The sequence below is a fragment of the Pongo pygmaeus genome, chromosome 5 (genome assembly GCF_028885625.2).
Source record: "Pongo pygmaeus isolate AG05252 chromosome 5, NHGRI_mPonPyg2-v2.0_pri, whole genome shotgun sequence".
NCBI classification, from domain to species: domain Eukaryota; kingdom Metazoa; phylum Chordata; class Mammalia; order Primates; family Hominidae; genus Pongo; species Pongo pygmaeus.
The window spans coordinates 51,316,142-51,329,324 of NC_072378.2; positions in this window are offsets into that span (position 1 = coordinate 51,316,142).

The following is a 13,183-nucleotide window of genomic DNA, read 5'->3' on the forward strand; positions in this document are numbered from 1 at the left end:
AGATCTGTTGAAAATTTGGAAGGAGAAAAATTTGGCATTTTTTCTGGACTTCATGAATCATAAAGACAAACAGACTTAGTATAAATATTACTTCACCTGAGAAAATGTCCTTTCCTAACTCCTCTACTTGTTATAATTACTCCTTTTTAACTTCTCTGTCAACTATTCTATTGCTGGCTGCACATTAGAATCACCTAATTAAAAAAAAAAAAAATACTAGTGCTCGGCTGGGTGTGGTGGCTCACACCTGTAATCCCAACACTTTGGGAAGCCGAGGCGGGCAGATCATGAGGTCAGAAGATTGAGACCATCCTGGCTCACATGGTGAAACCCCATCTCTACTAAAAATACAAAAAATTAGCTAGGTGTAGTGGCGGGCGCCTGTAGACCCAGCTACTCGGGGGGCTGAGGCAGGAGAATGGCGTGAACCCAGGAGGTGGAGTTTGCAGTGAGCCGAAATTGCGCCACTGCACTCCAGCCTGGGTGACAGAGCGAGACTTCATCTCCAAAAAAAAACATACTAGTATCCTAGTGCCCAAGCCCCATCCTCTGTTTTAATTGATCTGGAACACTGATAGTGCTTCAAAAAATCCCTAGATGATTTTAATGTGCAACCGGCATAGCAAAACAGTGCTGTATGTTCCCAGAGCACTTTATTTCATAACTTGACACTTACTCTTTTGTTCCATTCTGTCTCCCTGGTCACTTCATATAATAAACTGAGTATAAAGACCACATCTTAGTCAACTTACATAAGACATAACCTCTAGGAGTTGCTTGCTCATTAAGTGAGTTCTCCTCCTCTTCCTCCTCCTCCCCGCCTACCTCCTCCTCCCCCCCGCAACCTCCTCCTCCTCCTCTCCTTCTCCTTCTTCTTGTGATGGAGTCTCACTCTGTTGTCCAGGCTGGAGTACAGTGGCATGATCTTGGCTCACTGCAACCTCCACCTCCCAGGTTCAAGCAATCCTCCAGCCTCAGCCCCCGCTAGTATCTGGGATTACAGGCACATGCCACCATGCCCAGCTAATTTTTGTATTTTTAGTAGAGACGGGGTTTCGCCATGTTGGCCAGGCTGGTCTTGAACTCCTGACCTCAGGTGATCCACCTGCCTCTGCTTCCCAAAGTGCTGAGATTACAGGCATGAGTCACTGCACCCGGCCTAAATAAGTTCTTCTTTTTAAAAATCCCCAACACATTCTACTGAACAATCAACAAGTTCTACAATCTGGGGCTACATCAGAAAATAAGACAGACCTAGTCCTTTACCTTATGAAATTTACAGTTATTTTGTCCTTGAGGGCAAGTATATTGTCCTTGCATTTGCAAATCTATCTAGGGTTTGCTAATAGCTCACCAAGAGGCATCACGGTAGAACAAATAATTGTTAAGTGTGTGCTAGCCACTGTGCTAGGTGTTGGCTACAAGAGGGCAGATGAACCAAGCTACAGAGGTCTTGATTTGGACATACTGTTTTATCTGCCCTTAGGACTGACCCATTCTGTGTTTTCTAAAACTTGTATGTTTGTGAGATTTTCATTTAAACTCTGCTTACTTGACACATTAAATCACAAAGATTTTTAAAATCTAAAATATTCCTACAAATTGCTAAAAAAAATCTTATGGTTTCAATGCCTACCCCTGCACTCTAAATGGTAAATAGAATGAATAGATGTTTGTAGATTGCTTCAATTTCAGTTTTACGCCAAGTGGGACACAGTACACTTTTTGGTAATAATGAACATAAAATATATATCTGGTTATTTCAATATGATATGTGTCATCTTCATTTCCTTCTAAATCAAAGAGAAGTATCCATCGCAGAGAAAATAATTAGAACATATTTGCCTTTCACTTTATGAAGTACTTTCATTACTTTAAATAACATCATCTGATCCTTGCACCAAGTCTGAGATGTAGGATGGTTACCAAAGCACTTCTCTTGATTTTACAGGTGAGGAAACCTAGGCTTAAATTGACACTCAAGCTCACCTTGCAAGATAGTGGCAGAGCTGATAAGTTCAGTGCTCTTTCTGTCATCCCATACTGCTATAAATATAAGTATGCATCCACAGGCATCACATAAATATGGAAATACCAAATTTTGCTAAAATACTTGAAAAGCAAAAACAAAAAATCTAGTACATTAATGTATTATAGCACAATATATGTTTTAGCAGCTTATTAATTTGCATTAGCTAGAGAAAGATGTGCTTCTCACATTTGTGGGAAATTTGAACTATGGAATTTTTTAAAAGGATGAAGATTTACCTCTTTCAAGTATATAAAAGAAGTGGACCTGCAATAATTAAAGATTCATTTTAGAGGTCCTTAGAGTGCCTACTTTGGTTAAGACTTAAGAATGCTTTGCGTTTAATTAGATCCCATTTGTCAATTTTGGCTTTTGTTGCCATTGCTTTTGGTGTTTTAGACATGAAGTCCTTGCCCATGCCTATGTCCTGAATGGTAATGCCTAGGTTTTCTTCTAGGGTTTTTATGGTTTTAGGTCTAACATTTAAGTCTTTAATCCATCTTGAATTGATTTTTGTATAAGGTGTAAGGAAGGGATCCAGTTTCAGCTTTCTACATATGGCTAGCCAGTTTTCCCAGCACCATTTATTAAATAGGGAATCCTTTCCCCATTTCTTGGTTTTGTCAGGTTTGTCAAAGATCAGATACTTGTAGATATGTGGCATTATTTCTGATGGCTCTGTTCTGTTCCATTGATCTATATCTCTGTTTTGGTACCAGTACCATGCTGTTTTGGTTACTGTAGCCTTGTAGTATAGTTTGAAGTCAGGTAGTGTGATGCCTCCAGCTTTGTTCTTTTGGCTTAGGATTGACTTGGCGATGCGGGCTCTTTTTTGGTTCCATATGAACTTTAAAGTAGTTTTTTCCAATTCTGTGAAGAAAGTCATTGGTAGCTTGATGGGGATGGCATTGAATCTGTAAATTACCTTGGGAAGGATGGCCATTTTCATGATATTGATTCTTCCTACCCATGAGCATGGAATGTTCTTCCATTTGTTTGTATCCTCTTTTATTTCCTTGAGCAGTGGTTTGTAGTTCTCCTTGAAGAGCTTCTGCACAGCAAAAGAAACTACCATCAGAGTGAACAGGCAACCTACAAAATGGGAGAAAATTTTCGCAACCTATTCATCTGACAAAGGGCTAATATCCAGAATCTACAATGAACTCCAACAAATTTACAAGAAAAAAACAAACAACCCCATCAAAAAGTGGGCGAAGGACATGAACAGACACTTCTCAAAAGAAGACATTTATGCAGCCAAAAAACACATGAAAAAATGCTCACCGTCACTGGCCATCAGAGAAATGCAAATCAAAACCACAATGAGATACCATCTCACACCAGTTAGAATGGCAATCATTAAAAAGTCAGGAAACAACAGGTGCTGGAGAGGATGTGGAGAAATAGGAACACTTTTACACTGTTGGTGGGACTGTAAACTAGTTCAACCCTTGTGGAAGTCAGTGTGGCGATTCCTCAGGGATCTAGAACTAGAAATTCCATTCGACCCAGCCATCCCATTACTGGGTATATACCCAAAGGACTATAAATCATGCTGCTATAAAGACACATGCACACGTATGTTTATTGCGGCATTATTCACAATAGCAAAGACTTGGAACCAACCCAAATGTCCAACAATGATAGACTGGATTAAGAAAATGTGGCACATATACACCATGGAATACTATGCAGCCATAAAAAATGATGAGTTCACGTCCTTTGTAGGGACATGGATGAAATTGGAAATCATCATTCTCAGTAAACTATCGCAAGAACAAAAAACCAAACACTGCATATTCTCACTCATAGGTGGGAATTGAACAATGAGAACACATGGACACAGGAAGGGGAACATCACACTCTGGGGACTGTTGTGGGGTGGGGGGAGGGGGGAGGGATAGCATTGGGAGATATACCTAATGCTAGATGACGAGTTGGTGGGTGCAGCGCACCAGCATGGCACATGTATACATATGTAACTTACCTGCACATTGCGCACATGTACCATAAAACCTAAAGTATAATAATAATAATAATAATAATAATAATAAAAGAAAAAAAAAAAAAAAAAAAAAAAAAAAGAATGCTTTGCAATTATACTCTCAATTATCTGTGTGTAAATGGGTGTTCCTGAAGTACTTGAGGATGCTAACAACAGTGTATTCTCTTAAGCAGTCTACATATGCTCCCTATAAACTTTATTTACACTACAGATTTGTTCAGCAAGTCTTTTGTCCATTGATATGGTAAAGGAAAACTTCTGCTTAGCCAGACTTTCAGTAGATCAGAAATTCCGATTTAAGTGAGTCTGAATTAATGAGATTTTACTTTATTTGCAGTTTAATAGGTGTTGCCCCATATATCTGTCTTTACATACATGTGTAACTTTATTAATATATATGTTTTTATACATTTAACAGTACTCTGCAGAGCTACTGACTTGATTTATCAATGAACCTAAGACATTTCAAATTATTTTATAGCTTCTTAGCACAGATTTGCCTCAGTCCATCTGTAGCTGTGGAGGAAAAATTCTTTTCCTTAAGTCCTTTTATGAGGGTGCCAAAAGGTATAAAAATATGAAGCCATTTAATGGCCAGGCTCTTTCAAACTACTAAGCACACACAGTGTGCGTGCTAAGTTTAATCACAGTGATGGATTTACATGTAATGTCTCAATTCCAGACTCCCTCATTAGTGCAGTCAATCTTGAAGTTCTCCCCGGTGAGAAGGGTGAAGGTGACTTCAGCACCCCTGAGAGGACGGCTGGATATTGACAAGACCCAGAAAAAGACAGTGGGAAAAATCTTTACCATATGAGGCTATAATCCTAGCTGTGGTCAATGTGTTGAAAGCTTTATATTTCCTGACCACAGGATCTTTCTATAAAATGATCAGGGAGGAGGGATATTCCTAGGATTAGCCAGCTGGCTATTCCTATATGCTTATTAAAATTTCTGGAAGAAATGGTGGGGCCTTTAAACCCTTTTACAATAAGATGACTATATCCATTTGAGAAATCATAAGCTTTTCCCTCCTCCAACTATTTCATGCAAGAGGGCAGAATAGAATATTTTCAAACTTAAAATTTGACAGTTGCAGCAAAGAAATGGGAATATAGAAAATGGTGGTAAAAACAGCAGTAGCAGCAGAAGCAAGAAGAGAAACCAGATGTCACCTTGCAGGAAGTCTTTTTCTCCTCTGAGGACCCGGAGGTCAGGCTTTTAAATTTTGGACAAAACACAGTTTTATTCCATGCCATGCAGAGTGTGGAGACAGCCTTGTCTTTTGGAGGCTGCATTTGGAAACTGCTGCCTCTTTGTATTCAACACCCACATGTTATTCCTCTAGCTTGCTGAGTGAATCCCTGCACAATAGTGGCATTAAAGAAAGCAAAGCACTGGCAATGCATTTGGCCTCTTTGTTTAGGAGAAAAAAACCAAGCAACTTAACACAACATTCATCAGAAGACACTGGGTCATCAGGAACACCGTAGAAGTAGCATTAGAATTGGGTCCCTTTTACAAGAAATCCTCAGAGTGTTTAGTCAATAGTACCAGATGCAGGGATATTGTGTTTTATAGTCTTCTTTCTCCTCTTCCTTCTCCCCCTCCTCTTCTTCTTTTGGATAGAGATTTAGTAAGTGGAGCCAAGATGCACACACACACACACACACACACACACACTCTCTTTCTCTCTCCCTCTATGTGTGTGTGTCTCTGAATATATAGGTAGATCTCCATTTCCTTCTTCCTCTCCCTCTCCTTTAAATAGATCACTGTGTCAACCAGATCTTCATTTTCAGATGAGGACTCCCGGGATATACATAGAGGATATCCAGTGAACCTTCAGTATCTTGACATTTTATCATTCCATTTGAGACTGTGTATTTTCTTCTAATTGATATTTTCAGAATTTGACTGGGGCCTTGAATGAACTTGAAGGAAAAGATTTGTTGAAAAGTATAATTAAAACAATAATTAATATTTGTTTAGCTTTTGTACAGTTTATAGTATGCCTTCATATATTTTATTTAATTCCCCACAACAGTTCATCTAATATATTATGAACTACTTAGAATTAGTTAAGCAGAGGGCTGTTGAGGAAAGTTAATAGGCTTGTTCAGCAATAAGCAACTAAAGAGATTTAACCTGACCTTCTGGAAGTCTTCTAGTTGCCATTGGACATCCTGCCACACCAGAGTCCTCCAAATCATAATAGAAAATCAATTTGACTTATCAATTTGACTACAATAATTTAGGTGGATCATGAAAGAATGAATTAGCATATTTTGAAGGGTTGTGTATATCTGAATTAGCATATTTTTAAAGGGATGTGTATAAGGGACCCAATTCTAATGCTACTTCTACAGTGTTCCTGATGACCCAGTATCTTCTGATGAATGTTAAGTGTGTTTCCAACCCTCTAGTTTCTGGGGGTGGGGTGTATATATACAAGTCAGGGGTGGTAGTGCAGGAAGAGAGGGCACTGAATTTTAGAAAGATCTCTGCTTTCTGGCATTTAATCATCAGGATTTAAGAGCATAAAAAGACAAAGAATATGTTAAATGATTGTCCAAAGGGGGAATGAGGAAGGGAATATAAGGATGGAAAAGAAAGCAAGATAGGACAGAATGGAGAAATAAAGGAAAGAATAGATTAACAAGTGAGAAAGTAAGTGAAACAGCTGGTAATACCACTGTTCTTTCTGACTCAAGGCTAATTTTGAGACCCTCAAAGATTATGTTAAAATTGACTCAGCCACATATTTAACATGAGTTTGAGACAAGAAAAGGCTTCCTTCACTCTAAATATTTCTTCTACCCGATTCTTGAATGCCAGAAATTCTCTTAACATGAGGCAAATTTTTCAGTTCTCTATTACAAATTAAAGATTTTTAAAGCACAAATCTACAGGTAAAACAGTACATTAGTATGAATGATTTTCTGTCAAAATATAAAGATTAATTTCAGCTTATTTTTTGTTCGGATATATGGGATGTATTCACAATAGAATATTCTCTGTGTTTTCAATAATGAGATGGAGTTACCACTACACAAAAAATGAATGGAGTTACTGGAGACTCTAAAGAGATATTTTACAATTTGCACCTGGTTATATCCATGCAATTGCATATGGACAAACAAGTTATTTTTAGAGATGTCTTAGTAAATGTGATGTGTATGATAAGACAGTTTACTTTGAAGTAGCCTTTCTGACCTTCTCTCAAAGATATGCATCTCAGATATATAGTCAGATGATGGATTTAGAGAGCAATGGTTTTTCTAAGCAAAAGAGAAATTCCAAACCCTAGAGAAAGATTTAGAAAACTTTGTCTTGCTGGTAAATATTTTTATAAGCCTGAGCAAATGATTCAATTAATTTCAACATAGTAAACTCTACTATATAGAGGGCAATGCACTAGCTTCTGTAGAGGATAACAAGGTGAAGAGACACAGCTTTCTAGATCCAAAAGAACATAAAGTTGAGCTAAGGAGGCAATGCTATTTCTTAAGTTGGATAAGTTGAAGAGAAATAAAAAAAAATGTATAATTTAAAGCTGAGTTGACTTTCCCTTCCCTTCTGTTTCCTTCTCTTCTCTTTACCTTCTATCCTTTCATCCATCCTGTTTTTTTTTATTTCTTCTTACATGTTTGTTTCCTTGAGTGCCCAGCTTTGTTTTTACTCAAAGCAAGTTAGCAAGTCTGGCATTTATCAGTTTAGCAGAGATAATCCTTAGTTCCTAGAAAGGCTCATTTTTTTGTTGTTGTAGTGAAATCATGAAAACAAAGGCCTAGCATTCTAGGTTTATACATGCCAATGTATCCAAGTAATAGAGGGGAAAGGCATGAATCTTCATGTAAGAAGTACTAGGTAATTAGAGATAGGTGACTTTAATATAAATTCAATTACTAGCTACTTGTGGCTTTAAGGGACTGTATCTTAGTTTATTCATTTATAAAATGGAAATATCATTTTATACTTGCCTCCTAGAGTTGCTATGATGGTTAATATAATTAATATATGAAAAAGTGTTCTGTTTCAGTGCTACAAATGTTAGTTTACTAGGAGCCCGGATTTTTTCGTTCACTAACATAGCACCTCACGTGAAATGAAAAATAAAAAGGAACCCTATTCTGTATTTTGTATGTGAAAGAAGAGGGACATAAATTGCTTTGGTTAAGTTTGCACATAAAGCCAATGACAGGAAAGCAAATCACCTTTACGTGTTTTATTGTATTAGCTGGAGTGGGTTGAATTTTGTCCTTCAAAATATATGTTTAAGTCCTAACCCTTGGCACCTGTGAAGGTGAACTGATTTTTTTTTTTTTTAAGAGTCTTGCAGATATAATTAAGGTAAGGATCTTGAGATGAGATCATCTGGGATTAGGGTGGGCCCTAAACTCCATGGTGGGTAGCCTTAAAAGAGACAGAAAAGAAGATGCAAAGAGACCCAAAAAGAGAAGCCATGAGAAGACAGAGGCAGAAATTAAACTGCTGTGTCTTCAAGCCAAGGAATGACAGAAATTGAGGAGAGTCACCAGAAGCTAGGGGAGAGCCATAGAATAGGTTCTCTTCCAGAACCTCCAAAACGAATCACCCTACCAACATCTTATTTTCAGACTTCTGGATTTCAGAATGGTGAGAGACTTAATTTCTGTTGTTTTAAGCCACCCAAAATATTCTAATGCGAACTAAGTTTCAGACCTACTACTTGAGCATTGAGGGAAACAAATTTACCAAACTAGAACTCATTATTTCTACTTAATGTCTGGCAGGTTGTTTTATAGGAAACTCTCACCTTACCTGTAGGCATGATTGATACCAACTTAGCTTCAGATAATGCTAAGAAAACTTTCATTTCAATGTCCTTTAAAGGCAATTAGCTCTAGAAATCACATAATTTTATTGATAGGGTAATAAATACATACTATGGGCAGTTTCTGGTTTAATTTGAGAATGTCCATCTAAGAAAATATATTAGATTTAGACCAAAATGTGTTACTTTTCATTTACTCTCTAAACCAGAACTTGTTGGAAGTAAGAATATTCTTTTCAGATTTAACTAATTTATCATTAATAAGCTGTGTTCTTAAGTATATGGTCCTGCCAAATGCTACATTAGGAAAAGTTTCCTATGACTTGAAACCATTATCAGGATATTCGTCTTTTACAGCTTTAAGATACATGTTAGCATAGTAAATGCTCGGAGAAATCTTGCAATAAAAAAACTATTTATCCCTGTTTAAGAATTACTGAAATTTCTTTGAAAATAGAAGGCTGTTTTCCTTCTCTCATATAATATCAATGGATAATACACAAAATAAGTGATCTCCAGAAAACTGTTTTTTAAAAATATATATTATTAGAATTTTGTCTGGTTAAAAGAGACGGTTAAAGAAGACAGCTTGAGGGGTTCGCATTGGACAAATCTGGGAAAATTTGCCATCAAAATGAGTAAGGATAGTAATGGGTTATAACCCATGGATAATACAAAAATTGATAATTCCATACTAACAATCAAGTAATTGATAATTAAGTAGAAGAAAAAGAGAAGAAAGCTCTTCCTGGTTGTAGGTGCCAAGTAATAAATGTAGAGGGAATGATAAGAATTTTAAAAAATCACCATTTTGCAACCATCATTGTAAAAATTGATTTGGACAAGAGTCATCAATAGATCCTAAAACTAATGAGTACATTTTGATGGATGTCAAGTTATTTATATAATTTCAAGGCATGTCCCCAACTGATTACTTATTAATTGTAAGAGAAAAAATCTTATCAGTAGAAAACATCGGCTACCACTGTTTCAACAAGTACCATGTGCCTCCCCATGTGACACCCGGAGAAGAAGCCACATACTTTGACACTCTGCTGTTTGAAACTTGGAAAAAAATGCATAACTTGAATTTTATCACAAAGAAACATCAGGTAAACCCAAATTTAGGCACAGTGTAAAAAACAAGTGGCTTTCACTCTTCAAAAATATGAATGCCGTGATAGAGACTGGCCAGGGAACTCTTTCTTTCAGATTTTAAAATACTTGAAACTAAATGCAATTTATAATCTCAGAATAGAAGCTGGATCCAAGAAAAAATTGCTGTAAGGATTTATTGGAGAAATTGATGAAATTTAAATATAATCAATATATTAGAAAATAATGTTGCACACATGTTTTCTGGTTTTGATAATTGTACCTTGATAAAGTGACATGATATGTGCAACTTATTCTTTTTTAAAATTATTATTATTTTTGAGACTGGATCTCATTCTGTTGCCCAGGCTGGAGTACAGTAGTATGATCATAGCTCACTGCAGTCTCGATCTCCAGGGCTCAATCATCCTCCCACCTTAGCCTGCCAAGTGGCTGGGACTACAGGCCTGTACTACCACACCTGGCTAATTTTTCAAATTTTTAGTAGAGATGACGTCTTGCTATGTTGCCCAGGTTGGTCTTGAACCCCTGAGATCAAGCCATTATCCTGCCTTAGCTTTTCAAATTGTTGGGGTTACAGGTGTGAGCCACTGCACCTGGCAAAATTAATATTACTTTGATTGACAAATCATAATCATATGTATTTATAAGGTAAAATGTAATGCATATATATACATATATACACACACACACACACACACACACACACACAGGGTAGAGCTTATTTTTAAATATTTTAGGAGAACATGAGAGAAGGAGAAAGAAAGGAAGGAAGGTAACAAAATGAGGTAAAATGGTGAATCTGTGTGAATATGGGAATGATTTCTTCTGAAATCACTTGTGTAAGTTTGATAATGTTTCTACATAAAAATGTTGTAAAAAGTGGAAAAAGCATTGTTTTTGTCAGAGAGAATTTCCTGCTGCTAAAGAGAGGAAAATCGAATTGTGCATTTGGACTGTGTTTCTACAACTAATAACTTTTCATCTCTCACTAGTGAATAAGAGTAACAGGCTTAGATGCTGTCATATTTATTTACATTAAATATAAAAAACTAGCAGTGTTGAAGGTTCAGATTGGTCAAACAACATAGCTCACACATTTGTAATATGTAATATCGTGTTCTCAGCATAAACATATAATGCAAGATACTCTACAATGGGCTAGGCCTAGGTCAGATATCATTTTGTTTAACATGCAAACAAACACAAAAATATTGATAGAAAAACTAATTTGTGGCCTTTTGGTAGAATTTTTTCTCTTTAAAAATGATCAAATGGAATTATTTGAAATATATATAAAGACACTTTATAAAGATACAAAAATATTAAGAACAATTAAATGCTCATAATAGAATGAAATAGATGTACTTACTAAATCATGAAATTACACACAGCTGTAGACAAAATGAACTTTAAGTAATATTTGGGAACAGTGATATTATAGTTCTGTGTTATTTCTTAATTTCTTCCCACGAAAGCCAGCAGCAGATGTGCCTAGAAAAACATCTCTGCTGTTGTTCAGGTCCAGACACTCAAGTTTTCTATTACCGCTGGAGTCCACATCAGTCCATACCCATGTGCCCATGTTGATGTGTTGCATCTTACAGTGGTCCATAGAGGCCTTGTCACACTTCTGTCATACTTATATGTGAATTACGTAGAATTCTTTGTCTCTCTGCCTGTGACAACAGAGTTTAGCATTTGCAGTGCAAAATCCTTATCTACTGGTATCTGTTTACTGGTAAATAAAGCCTTATCTGCTGGCTTTAGCTATTTGCTTCCTATCTCCTACTACATGGATTCATGTTAATAGCGGAAATATGATTAGCCTCCCATTTGGTACTTGTTTGGTTATTCTATAGCTGCCTAGAAACACTTTCTTTTTCTTTTTTTCTTTTTTTTTTTTTTTTTTCCTGTAGCTATGGAGAGACTTTGAAGATACTCCTGGATTTTAGGGGTGGGAAACAAAACAAATTTCAGGCTGAGCACTAGTTAAAAAAGTGTCTCCCCCATTACTCAGAAGTAATTTACTTTATTGTTACTTCCTGTGTTTTGCTATCAACAACCCCCCATGACATCAGCAGCCCTTGGTTAAAAGCTGTTCATGGATTCCTTGACAGGCTTTTGCTGTTTAACTGTTTCAGGCTCACTTAAATATGTCATATACAGATGCCTCCCAGTGATTTCATTGGGTTTTCCCATGAAAAAGGTCCTAGATCTAAACTAAAATCTTCAAAGACACACCTGTTTTAAAAAGTAGCAGGTTTAGAATTTAGCTAGAGGAAAAAATGTGAAAATGCACAGAACCCATGGGGCTGTCTTGAAATTCTTTACTGTCAAGATTTCATCATAACATAGGACACAGCTGGGTAGTACAGTGGGACTAGGAAATTTAGGATTGAGAAGGGGGAACATGGGGTTTTTTCTGCCTCTATATAAACGTTCTGATCCCTGTCTTATTCTCTGACAACTAACGATTGTACATTTGTCCAAGCCTCCACCAAAGAGTGATTTCTGCCGTATCTGAGTCAGTGCTGTAGCAGCATCAGTCAGAACATAGCCATTAGCAGGAACTGTCACAAATGTGGAGGCAGCAACATGGTAAGAGAGAGTCTCCCTTCAGCAGCAGTAGTTCCTTGGGGTCTCCATAAACATAGCCTCCTATCAGGTTGTCTTACAGATTGCCATAGTGTTTACAGATTGTCCTGAAAATGAAATGTCATGTGAGGGGGATCCTGGGGTGCAGCTCTTAAAATGAATTCAATATGAAAAATTAAAGTGATATAAGATCTTAGTATAAGTCAAAAACCTATGCAGAATTGTAGATGAAAGGATGTTAGTACTGTAAATTATGTTATCACAGATGGGGAACATTTATATCAATCATTAGGGCTAGAGGATGAATTTATATAGGGTTAATTGATGAGCCACATTAAAAAAAAAAAACTAATGTAGATAATAGATGAGTAGAGAATAGTACCCCTGGTGTTTGGGCTTGCAGCTGTCCTCTGGGTCACAGTAGGTAACAGTGAGGAAATTATTTTTAACTGCGTGTGTAAGAAAATGCTGAGTACCTTTTCCTCTAGACATCCCTGAACATCCTAAGTCATTACAGGTGCCAAAGCCATGTACGGATTTTAAAGCACTGCTTACAGATTCCAGAGGAGAAGGCCTGTGTGGTCTGTTTTACTGCAAGCACAGTAAAAATTAGTGGGCC